Source organism: Carettochelys insculpta, chromosome 6 (assembly GCF_033958435.1).
Source record: "Carettochelys insculpta isolate YL-2023 chromosome 6, ASM3395843v1, whole genome shotgun sequence".
In the NCBI taxonomy this organism is placed as follows: domain Eukaryota; kingdom Metazoa; phylum Chordata; order Testudines; family Carettochelyidae; genus Carettochelys; species Carettochelys insculpta.
Genome location: NC_134142.1, coordinates 99119549 through 99132957, shown reverse-complemented (window position 1 = coordinate 99132957; position 13409 = coordinate 99119549). Strand labels below are relative to the sequence as shown.

Sequence of the window (13409 nt, the reverse complement as noted above, 5' to 3'; positions counted from 1 at the left end):
CTTGGTAACTATTATTCGGTGAAACATATGACTATTGAAACGCTGAACATTTTGAAACCTAAAAATAAACATTTATTTGAAATATGTTTTTGTGAGTGTTGTTAGAAAGACTGACTGTAATGGATGTTGTCAATCATGTCTTCAATCTTGAGAACAAATTCAGACCTGGTTAAAGTTGGTGGGCGACTTTTCATTCAGGCAAAATGGAAGGGGTATTTAAATGTCCCTTTGTGCACTGACATCTGAAGTGTTAAGAATTTGCCTCGAAAGACAAAACATTGCATGTTAAAGCCAGTTAAAGCTAAGCCATGGGAGCTGAGGGATTTTCCTGGGGACTAATTGCAAATGCAGTGTTTGGGGTATTGACTGGTTGGAGCTGTGTGCGTCCATGGGTGAGATAGGCAGAAAGTGAGCACACAGTGAGAAGAGTGGTGAGCATGGCCCCAAGAGGGGGCAAAAACTGATCTCTGGGGCACAGGACATACTGGAGAGAGACTTGGAATTTTCCAAGTCAAGAAAATGCTTCTTGTATGTTTCTACTCTGTTCAGGGGAACAGGATTTTGTGTAAATTCTTTGTTGTAAATAAGCAAGATCACATCAAAGATATCTCTTTCTCCTCCTAATGGGAGGTTAGAGGGGAGAAACTTGTCAAGGCTTCAGCTGCTAGCTAACCCTTCAAGCTGAAAAGGTGACTGTATTTTAGTAGTCTAGGTAGAAAGCACTGGAAGGATAAGCTATAACTTCTATGTTAACCTCTTTTCTTCTATTATTTATAAGTTGATTTGAGCTCATGTTTGATGCTTTATCACTTAGTTCATATATGATCCTTTTGGAACAGACTTTTCAGCAAAATGGCTGTGTCTACACTTGCATTCCTCTGTCGAAAGAGGCATACAAATGACGGAAATCAAAAATGCAAATATGGTCCAGATTTACGTATGTGGTGCCTCATTTGCATATTCTTCTTTTGGAAGAAGAAAAGCAGTACAGATGCAGCTCTTTTGAAAGTAAACCCCATCTTCAAAAGAACCCCCTTCCCTCTTTTTTTATGGGGAGAAGGGCTCTGTCAAAGAGATGGCTTACTTTTGAGCCACATTTACACTGCTTTCCTTCTTTTGAAAGCATGTGCAAATGAGGCACCAGATATGTAACTCTCCTCATTTTCATTTTTGATTTCCCTCATCTGCATGCCTCTTTTGAAAGAGGAATGCAAGTGTAGACAGCCAACCAGTTTAGCTGCTTAAGAGATATAAAAGCATGGAAAAACAGCCAAAATGTTTCTGTTTGCATAGCCCAAAATGGAGGAAAGGAGAAACACATTCAGCTTGTTTTAGTATTCCTCACTGAAACGCAAATCAGTTCATTTTTGATGAAAATCGTGTAAACATTTTTTAAACTGTGAATATTTAAAGTGGATAATTCTATATACACACACTAGAACTCTATATGTTTATTTTTCACATGTGGTTTGAGAAATTGAAAAAGATTATTTATTTACATACATTTAAATGTCTTGAATCTGGAAGGGCTGCAAGTGTATGGTATGCAAAACATTTGCAGTGTCTTAAGGTCAGACACAAGAATACAATGACAGCATAAAGAACCAGTTATGGAATGTTCTGAATATTGTTCTACTCTCCATATAGTAACTACTAGTGTATGTTTACCTCAGCAAAATCTGTAATCAATTTGGCTCAGCACATCCATTAGAAAATACAAGTTAAAGAGACTGCAAACTCATAGGGGCAGGGACCATCATTTTTTTCTTATTTGTGCTAGGCACTGTGCATTGGTTCAGCTCCACATCTGGAGCTTATAGGTTGTAACATAATAGAAAAAAATAATTTGAAATCATCTAAACTAAAGGGATGATTTAGACTTCAGTTTTTAGCCATGATTCAGTTTTCATTCATTCATTCTTTATTTTGGTTTATAAATGACCTCTTACATGCCACGAGTTTTAGTTATTAAGGGCCCAAGAGCAAACTATTATACAACATAGGACGCATAGAAAGTATCCAAGAAACCACCATCACTTAACCAGGAGATTTTCAATGATCTCAAACACAAAATAAGGAGTCCTGCAAAAAAGAAGAAATTAGGTCAACTTGCGAAGGATGAATATAAACAACAGACACAACCAGAGGCAACGTTAGAAGGGCCAAGGCACAAAATGAGATTAAATCCGCTGGAGACATAAAGAATAACTTTTTTAACAAATACATTGGAAGCAAGAGGAAGATCAAGAACAGGGTAGGACCCATTACTCCATGAGGGATGAAAGATGATAACACAAAATATGAAAATGGCAGAAATGCTAAATGATTTTTTCTTTGTTTTAGTTTTCACCAAATTATTTAGTAGCAGCTGGTCCTCCAATATAGTGAAAACGAGGTAGCATCTGAGGCTAAAATAGGAAAAGAACAAGTTAAAAATTACATAGACAAGTTCAATGTCTTCAAGTTAGCAATGCCACATGAAATACATTTTAGGTATCTCAAGGAGCTGGCTGATGAGATATCTGGACAATTAGTGATCATCTTTGAAAATTCACGGAAGATGGGAGAGATTCCAGAGGATTGAGAGAGGCCAGTACATTGCCAATCTATAAAAAGGGGAATAAAGACAAACTGGAAAATTACAGACCAGGCTGCTTGCATTCAGTACTCAAAAAGATAATGGGGCAAATAATCAAGCAATCAGTTTGCAAACACCCAGATGACAATAAGGTGTCAAATAACAGCATATCATGTTAAACTAATCTGATAGATTTTTTTGAACAGGATAACAAGGCTTAATGAATGGGGAAAAGTGGTAGATGTGGCATACTTAGACTTCATAAAGCATTTGATGCAGTCTTACCTGACCTCCTTAATAAATGAGGGAAATACAACCTAGATGGAGCTAATCTAAGGTGTATGCATCTCTGGTTGGAAAACTGTTCTTAGAGAGTAGTTATTAGTGGTTCACACTCATGCCTGAAGGGCATATTGAGTGTGCTCCTGTAAGGATTGTTCTTGGGTCTACTTCTGTTCAGTATCTTCGTCAATGACTTAGATAATGACGGAGAGAGTACCTCATAAAGTTTGTGGGCGATGCTTGGAGTGAGTTTGTGGGCAAGCTTGGAGTGATTGCAAGTGGATTGGAAGATAGGATTAAAATTCAAAATTATCTGGACAAACTGGAGCAATGGTCTGAGGTAAATAGTATGAAATTCAATAAGGACAAATGTCACATGCTCCTTTTAGGAAGTAACAATCAGATGCAACCATACAAAATGGGAAAGGACTTGGAGTCATTTAGGAAGGAGTACTGTGGAAAGGTATCTGAAGATTATAATAGGTCAGAAGCTAAATATGAGTTGACATGACACTGTTGCAGAAAAAAACAATCAGTTCTGGGATGTATTAGCAGGAGTGTTGTAAACAAGGCATGGGAAGTAATTCTTCTCCTGTACTCTGCACTGATAAGGTCTCAACTGGAGTATCCTGTCCAGTTCTGGGTACCACATTTCAGGAAAGATGTGGACAAATTGCAGAAGGTCCAGAGAAGAAGAATAAAATGATTGAAAGTCTAGACAAGATTCTGAGACTATGAGAAAACACTGGAAAAGATTGACTATGAGAAAAGATTGAAAAACGTGGGGTTGTTTATTCTGCAGAAGGAAGACTGAGGGGGGACACAATAAGAAGTTTATCATTACATGAAGGAGGAGGGTGAAAAATTGTTCATAATCTCAGAGGATGGGACAAGAAGCAGTGGTCTTAAATTGAAGCAAGGGAAGTTTAGGCAGGACATTAGGAAAAACTTCCTGTCAAAGCAATTAAGCATTGGACCCAATCGTCTGGAGAAGCAGTGGAATGTCTGGCATTGGAGGTTTTAGTGAACAGGTAAGAAAAAACATCTGTCAGGAATGATTTAGTTAGTACGTAGTCCTGCTTTGAGTGCAGCAGACTGGACTAAATGGCCTGTCAAAGTCCCTTTCAGTCCTATACTTCTATGATTTGAACTTTCTCAATTATAATTTCACGTAATAAACCACTGTATGTACAATGCCTCTCAAATGAACACCTTCAAAGCTTTTAAAAAAATACAGCTTACAATATTACCTGCTCATTGGAGTAAAGGGGTAGCTCAGCAGTCTGAGCACTACCCTCCTAAACCCACGGTTATGAGTTCAATTGTGGAGGAGACCATTTAGGGATCTACAGCAAATACACTAAAAAAATCTGTCAGGGATGGTGGTTGGTCCTGCTAAGAGGGCAGGGGACTAGACTCAATGACAACATGAAGTCCCTTCTGGCTCTCTGAGATGCATATCTCCATGCATTTTTTACATTTTTCACTGTTGGGAGAAGTGTCTGTACAAATATTAATAGTCAATAGAGAGGGTGTTAGTAGATGGTCTTCAAGAATATACAATATATTTCCTGTTTTTTATTGGAACAATGACATTTCTAATTTTGCTTTCTAAGTGGTTGTGTAGCTTTTCACAACCTCTTAATACATTGCTAGGGAGGTGTGGAATCTCCATTACTGGAGACATTTAAAAGCAGGTTAAATAGACCTCTATCGGGGTGGTCTAGATGGTGCTTGCTCCTGCCATGAGGGCAGGGGACTGGACTTGATGACTTCTCAAGGTCCCTTCCAGTTTTAGTATTCTATGGTTCTATGATTACCCAAATTTAGAGAGGGAAAAAGTGAGGTACTGCAAACTGAAATGTCTGAACAAGGTCACAAAGGAGGGGACTGATTCTACAACTCTTCTATGCATGGAAATTCTACTGAAGTTAATGGGTGCTACAAATATAGAATTGTCCAAGACAGCCACCAGGGTGAGAATCTTGATGCCTAATACTCACCTAACCACTAGAAGGCTCTGCTCTTCTATTTTAATAACATTTAAAATCTCAAGGAGCTCTTTCAATGTTTAAACATTGAATACTCTACTTAAATACTAAACAAGAAAGTACTTCTATTCACTAAGGAAGTAAAATGGAACTTGCTTACACTCTGTAACACACAGCTTTCACACTGACACGATCATGAATGAGCTTCCTTTTCAGCAAGAAAGTGGTACTAACCGGAGGATCTGAAATGCCAGCTATACTTAAAAATCTTATTTTTAAATGGATGTCAACTTACACACCTTTGCAGTGCTCTGCTAAGCCAAACAAGTGGAGCTTTGTTTTAATTATAAAGCACACACTGTCCAGAGGTTTCATTCTCCTGTTGCTTTTCACAAATGGATCTTGCACTTGTGCAAGTTTGGTTGCAAGGGAATTACTTTGTGTCTGCACCATATAGCAGACTTCATCTGTGTGTTCAAATGTAGGTTTCTTAACTGACTAAGCGTTGTTCTTTTTCCTGAATCAGGACATACTTTTTTACTGATTCCAAAATAACGCACCCATTATTTCGAATGTATTTCAAAATAGCAGTTGTGTAGCGTAGATGACAGCAAAGTTATTTTGAAATAGCATCTGTTATCCTAAAATAACTTGGCTGTGTGGCAGTAGCCTTCCAGTCCTACATTTTTGTGATTGCACAATTGTTTTCAGGGAGATCTTGCTTATTTAAGTGCACGTTCCACTGACTATCTCAGTAGAACACGCTGTTGATAGTTGCTCAAAGGACTGTTTCTGACAACTGCAGTCAGTATACATGTGGCTGCATGTCAGTACATGTGCATATTTAAAAATGCAGAATGAGAAATAAAATCAGTAATTCAGATAGTCTAAACAATCGCTTTCTCTGAGTTCTGAGATTGCTTCATATTGGGGAAGGTGTCTCACTTGGATGTTTGTTTGGGCAGGGACTGCAAGATTTGTACTTTTATTTGGGAAATATTTTTTGCTTTGATGTGGATATTTGTGCTTATTTATTTGGATTTTATGTAGGGACTTATAAATTTACTCCCTACTTCCCTTCTTTACAATTATTGTGTATACTAAAATAAGGGCAAGATATTTTTTTTACAGTGCTCAGAATCATGCTTAGGACCTTGTTTTCAAAAGAGGTTACATTTAAATATTTAAATAAAAGCTGGATTTTCACATATAGCCAGCACTTAAGAATTCCCATTGTGAAATTACATGGCAGATTTTCAAAAGAGATCAGCACACAATATGGTTATTTTGGTAGGAGCTGACTTATTTTGAAATGGCACTATGTACTTTAAGTTAAGCATGCACTTAAGTTCTTTGCTGAATAAGGATCTGATGTCAGATCCTCAGAAGTATTTAAGTGCCTAACTCCCATGGAAACAAATAAGAATTAGGCTCCTAAATGCCTTTGCAGATCTGGGCTGTGACTTCTGTACAACCACTGCCTTTTACACTGAGTAGCTGCAAAAGATGGCCAATGGGGAATGCAGAGTCAATGTGTCAAGTCCCAAACAGGAATATTCCACTTATATTACTCCCAAGCTGGCAGTAAGCTATAAATTCCAGCCGTTATATAATTGCTAGTAAAGTGTAATGTCCACTGCCTAGTTACTTCTGACAGGAACTTCAGTGCTTTCTGATTTTCCACTTTTTTTCAGGGCTGGTTGAACACGACCACAAAATATGAAGCCATGTAAAACTGCAGATCAAATTTAATGCAGGGGGTGGCGAGGAGGGTAAGTCCCAGAACTTTTTAGGGACTGATGAACAGTTGGCTTTGTCCCTTTGTCTCCTCCTTTGACTTCAATAATAATGGATCCACTGTATAAGGGGATGCCCCGGAGGTCACTGAAGCACTAGATTTAAGAGAGTGGTTCAATTAACTCTGTGAAGTGGGTGTTTTGAGTTATTTAGCCTGAGAGTTTGTTGTAATGCTTACAAAACAATCGCAAGCCAGGCTTGTCGGGGAAGAAATCTCAGCATATTTTTTGTACTTCACAAACACAGAGTTTAATGGGAGTCTCCTTGTATTTCTGGAAACTTCTGTTTCACACTGGGCATGCTCACATGCTTAACACAAGAATTAGCCTAGTCATGCCAGTATTATTACATCATCTCATTGACGTAAAACTCTTATATACAGTAATACAACATTCTTTTCCTTTTCATCCTCCCTCCATCCCCATTAATGGATTTTTTCTTTAACTTTTAAATATTCCCTTCAATTATTTCTTGAGTTAGTTATAACTGATTTCAACCTTGTGTGTCTTTTTGGTTTTTCAAAGCAAGGCTGCTAGAAGAGTTGGTTTAAAAGATTTCAAAATTTGTAAAGTAGATGAAAACTCTAGTAGTTCAAATTTTGATTGAAAGTTTTGATGAATTGGTAATATGACTTCATCTCAAGTATCTTATGCTTTTCCTTTCACCAGGTGATACTGGACTTGTCAACCTTCAAGGTATTTGTGTTTGAAAGGATTCTGTACTTAGATTAAGACCTGCTGAGCACATGCAGCTCCATGAAGTTGGAGCTGTAATTATTGAACATATCTGAAAATTAAGCCATTGGTAGTTTTGGTGCCTCTAATGATTCTTTTAGCATTGTTCTCAGATCTGTTGATCACCTTCTTGTCAACCTGAATATTGGTTTTGTATGCCTATTGTGGTAACATTGCTGTCTTTTTTTGTTTAGCTCAGTGGTTTTCAACCAGTGTGCCATTGCAAACTGGCATACCATGAGAACTGTCAAGTGTACAAGGTAATTTCATCTATTTCCCCTCACTGTGGCTCTTTGCAGAGCCAGCGGATATAGGGGCTGAATTGATGACACCACACCATTTAGGGCTTAAGCAGTAAGGCTGCCTGAGTCCCAGCTGGTGTGGGGTTCGTCAGTTCCCTGCATCTCCCACTCCCCACCTCTGCAGTGGCTTTTTGCGGAGCCACAATGAAGGGAAATGCTAACCCCACAGAACCCTGTTCCTGCTGGGAGGCAGATGAAATGCTGTTTTCCCACCTGAACCTGCTGTCAGGGAGCCGGGTAGAGGGAGGGACGAAGCCTGTTGGAGCCGGGACACGGTTCAAATGCCGAGTCCAGGCTCCAATGTGATGGCAGGGAGGGGAGCCTGCTTTCAGTAGTTACTCATTTACTCAACATTCCTAGCATGTCATTGAACAGATTTTGAAAATGTGTCTGTGATCGCTGTCTAACATGGTGTATTCTGTGGTGGATTTCAAACATTAATGCATTTTGATCCTTGTTTAGCTTGTTGTATGCACTACTATGCTGCAAACCTCTCTAGTAAGACTAACTGTATTAAAGTAAGTGAATGGGATATTTGCGAACAATCCGTTCAGCTGAAAAATGAGTGTGCTGTGGAACTGTTTGTCTCATTGAAGTGTGCCGTGTTATTGAAAAGATAGGGAACCACCGATTTAGCTTCCAGATTTTTTGTATGTCTGGTACCTGCTTCAGTTTGAGCAAAAGAGGTCATGTGGTAAGTTAAAATACTTATTCATCTGTCAATGCACATCCAAAGTGGGGAACCCCATCCTTCTGTTGAGCGGTTTCATAGGTTCAGCAGATCTATATGCAGACTTCTTTTATCATATATAGATGAGACTTTTTCACTGTCTGAATCACTTTCTTGGTAATCTTATGATTTCATTGCAAAAATGGGCCCAAGGGAATTCTTAGAAGTCTGCACATGAAAACTAGGATATCTTGATAGTAAGTTCAGCCTGGAGTGTTGTTATATGCCTTTTATGGTGCAATGGATAATTGCCATTTTATTTCTTGCACTTGCTTAGTATTTTAAAATAATAATCAATTTATAACAAATAAGATTCTTTACAAATTAAAATAAGCTCTCCCTTATACTTTGCTTCAGTACTTCTGGAAGTTCATGACCCTTCATCAATTCTTTGCTTTTTCTCTTTCTGAAATGGTTATATGTAGCAAAATGTATTACTATGTTATCTGACATTATTCAGGGAAGGGACAAAGTATCTCTTGCCTTTTACTAATATTTTTCAGCACATGGATGGCAGCTATGAATGTTAGTGAGTGTTCCTTGCCTCATCCAAGATAATTGGATCAACCAGGCCTTTTCAATTTAGCAAAATCTTTTTCTCGTCATTAATTCATCCATAAATATCAATATGTCTACACTGTGATGTAATCCCAGGATTAGTAGAACTTGAGTTAGATGGTCCTAGATTTGGTAAACTAAGGTTTGAGCATCTACACTGATCTGTAATCCCAAATTATGAATTGTTGGGTCCTCACATGGGTCCTTATGTGGGGCTCCAGCATCTACCCTGGATTATGTAGACCCATATCCCAGACTTCTTTGCACCCTGTTAAAACTGCTTTAGCCTATTGTTCCTGGTGCAGTGTAACACAACTTGACTTTCCAGCAAACTTGACTGTCCAGAGGCCAATAAAAGTCAGCCCAGTGAATGGTGGAGTGCTTCCGATGAATCTCAGCACATAGCTCCAGTGGAGGTCCATTTACAATGGAAAGAAATAGGGCTTGAGTCTGGATCTCAGCTTTACTCAGGCTCTGACCCTCTTTCCTGGAGTTCCTGGGGCCCTGACTCTTCACTTTGGGATTGCATGATTTCTGCGTAGATCGGAGTGGGGGGCTGGCTTCAGCCTGAGTTTGAAACCTCCTCTTACATTGCAGTATAGATGCAACCTCAGTTACAGATGCTCTTTCCAGAGGTCATTCTTGGAAAACTGGGTTTATTCACAGCTGTGCTGGGTGTTTTTCAGTAGAAATTCTTGTACTTTTGAAGACGCCTCACATTTTTATATTCATTACAATTGAATTTAGGTGGCTATTATCCATCTAAGCTTACTGAAGTGATTTTTTGTACACATAAAGATTGATCTTCCTCTCCCACACTAATTTACATCAGCTCTCTTGGATGAGCTATTCCTGATTTACCCAGGTGTGAATGAGGGCACAGTCAAAGAAACTTTACAGCTTCATCATTAAATACAGGTCAAACCTCCCTAATCTGGATTTTGTAGTCTGGCCACACTCCTAGTCCAGCATTGTTGGTAACTATGTAGGGAAAAGCTGGTGGGCTGGGCAGTTCTAGGAAAGGGTGGAGCTTTCTACAGGCTGGAGGAGCATAGGATCAGTGGTTGGGAGCAGAGCCAGGGGCCTTTAGTGGAGTCCCTGGGGGTCAGTTGTGGAGCTCCAGTGCCCTTGAGGAGTGGAGAGGCTGGTACCCCAGGGGCTGTTGACAAGCAGCAGAGAGATATGCCAGGGGCAGAAATAGTTTCCATCTCACCCCAGAATTAGTTCCTGTGCAAAGCGCAACTCAGCCAGATCAGAAGGTCTGGTCCAAAATCTACAAACCTTTAGTTTGCGACGTTATCATTTAAAACCTCAAATAAATACAATAATTGATAAACTAATTGTAAGTACATAGGCTGGAGTGATGTTTCAAAATCTACTGTAGCTGCCAAAACTCCTTGGCTCCCTTCCTTTGACTACTAAAGAGTCTCAGAATCCAATTGGAAAGTCTGATCCAGCATCAGCAGGATTTGAAGCCTAATCTAAACAAACCTTATTTATGTAAACCGTTACTTATTTACAGGGGCAGGGATAGCTCAGTGATTTGAGCATTGGCTCCCTAAACCCAAGGTTGTCAGCTCAATCCTTGAAGAGGCCATTAAGGGATTGAGGCAAATAGATGTCAGGGATGATGCATGGCCAGGGCAGGGGGCAGGACTAGGTGACCTCCCAAGGTCCCCTCTAGCTCTTAGAGATGTGTGTCTCCAATTATCTTATGTAAGCAGCAATCCTAATTCATGTAAATAGTTCCAGTAAATCAGTGTGATGACTTGGATAAGCAATGGTGGCTAGGCTGAAGAAGACTTTTTTTTTTCTGTTTGCATATTACTAGCCTTAGGTTTTATTGTATAGTATGTGGTTTCCATCCTTTAGACACATTTTAACTGGTTTCTTGTAATTATAGCTCTTTTAAAGACCTTTTTAATGGAGTTTAATGTCTTTTCCATCCAAATGTATGAAGCCATTTTTTGTTCTCAGGCTATGAACATGTCTCACTTGAATCAATACATATCAACTGTTAAATATGTCATGGGTGTCTCTTAGCAAAGAAATGCCACCTTTTGGGTCCATAAAATACAGCGAATTGAAAGCTAACACCTAACATATTTTTCATTAAATACAGATGTTTGATGTAAAATTCATTCTTTCACCATTCATAAAAGTTAGCAGAATGAAAATATTCCAGCTTAATATACAAAAATGCAATAATCAAATTGCTACAGTAACTGTACTGTTAAATAGCAAGAGAAGATAGAAGCATTGTTCCTGCATTTGTTTAAAAGGGAATAAATATTTTAAACTTATTGCTTTAATCAAATTTATAAAATCAGCCAAGAGACTAGCCAAATCCATAAGTCATAGGACCTCATAGGCACTTAAAACGAGGCCTATTTTACTATTCAGAAAATTCTAAAGAGTCTGCATTTAAAACGATAAAGCTTAGTAACGATTAAAGATATTAATATATGTATCATGCAATAGAGTTCTATATTAAAATAATACTGCCTTTTAAAATTAAACAGCTTCTAATGTGTCCATTCTTTAAATTAGCTGTCTGATCATTTCATACCTTTGGCAAAGGTTGAAGGGACAAAATGGAAAATATTTTTATTATTAACCATAGAAGATGTTGGCAAACTTGGTGGTGAAGGTATTAAGGCACTGAGATGCTGACTTTTTGTGTCTGGGGGCTATCAATTTAATTCCTAGCTCCAGAAGGGCTTCATGCACCACTAAAATAATGTCAGTCATGCACAGGCTTCCACTGCAGTGCAGTGCTGCTATTGCTCTTCTGCCACCTGCAGAAGTCATTATACACACCAGAGGCTATCATGTGAAATATACGGAGGAGAGAATGAAGACTAAAAAATGAAGCGGGTGGGGGGAAAGGCTTTACGTCAAACAGATGTTCTTGAAAGAACGAATTTATCAGAATCAGCAATTTTAACTCAAACCAGAAAAGTCAGTCTATAGCTGCATCGGAGAATCTAATGCTTTAAAGATCTTATTTTATCACTGTTTTTAGCCTACAAAGTAAAGGACACGGGGGACTGTTTTTCTTCAAAGTGTTTCACTCTTATCAAAGTATCTGAAAGCTTTTCAACAGTTTTAAAGCCATGGCCAGATAAGTCCAACTGTAGTAGCCTTTTGATTTTTGTGATTTTTGTAAAGTACTGCTTCTTGGCTACCATATATAATTTTTGATTGTCAGCAAACAGTCCACTACTGAAATGTTACCAGTGTTATAGATATATATGTTTTGGTGTTAGCAAAGATGGTTAACTAAAAGTGTGTTTTCTGATAATTCTGGAGGACTGTTTTTTTTTTGTTTTTGTTTTTATTGAAATTGTTCTGGTGTGTGTATTTTGGACAACAATCAAAATAAAATGGTTCAAAATTTTATATTGTTTTGAAAGAAGAGAAAAAAGAGAAATATATTTTTGAAAAGCAAATGTCTTTCAGATCAAAACTCAACTTCTCCAGTTTCTCTCCTCCATCCTTTTGAAGGAGATTTAAAAAAAAATCATCATTATAGTATGCATTGCATTGTATTGTATTGCCTACTGGGTGTGGTTCACTTATGCGGGCCACAGTTTAAGGATAACCAGTAACCTAGGATAATAGCCATTGATGGACCTATCCTCCATGAATTTTCTTAGTCTTTTATGAACCCAGTTATATGTTTGTCCTTCTCACCATCCCTGGCAATGAGTCCCAAAGGTTGACTATCTGTTGCATGAAGTACTTCCTTATATTTTAAATTTGCCTCTTATTCATTTCTTTGAGTAATCCCTGGGTCCTGTATTATGTGAAGGGGTAAATACCCTTTTCTTATTTACTTTCTCTGCATCATTCATAGTTTGAGACCTTTACTGTATCTCCTCTTATTAATCATTTTTTTTCAGCCAGAGTGTAATCTTTTTAATCTCTTCTCGTATGGCAGTTTTTCCATCCCATACTTTTATGTTGCCCTTCTCTGTACTTTTGCTATACAGTAAAAGCCATATTATCTGACAATCAGATAACTGGCATGCTCAGTTAACCAGCATGCTGTGGGGCTGGCTGTTGCAGGGCCAGCTACCGCAGGGCTGGTTGCCCAGCCACAGCAGGTGGCTGCAGACTTGATTATGAGGCCGGTAGAGCAGGGTCAATGAGTCCAGCTCAAATATCCAGCACATTTTATTATCCAGCAAACCCCCATTTCCCAGAGATGCTGGATAATAAAACTTTCAGTGTAGATCGCTTCTGAGTTGGAGACCAGAACTGCACTGAGCACTCAAGGTGTAGGGATGCCGTGGAGTTATACAGCATGATATATCTTGTTTTATAATGTGCCCCTTTCCTAATGGTTTGTAACATTCTGTTATCTTCTTCAACTGCCTTTGAATATTGAGCAGGTGTTTTCAGAAAACTATCCACAATGACTTCAAGATCTCT

The 13409-nt window shown here is 38.5% G+C and overlaps 1 protein-coding gene across 1 annotated transcript in view; it reads left to right on the top strand.

The window, feature by feature from the left end:
* The window catches only part of GAS2 (growth arrest specific 2), a 151058-nt gene that overhangs the window by 14921 nt on the left and 122728 nt on the right, over nucleotides 1-13409 (top strand). The window lies entirely within an intron of this gene.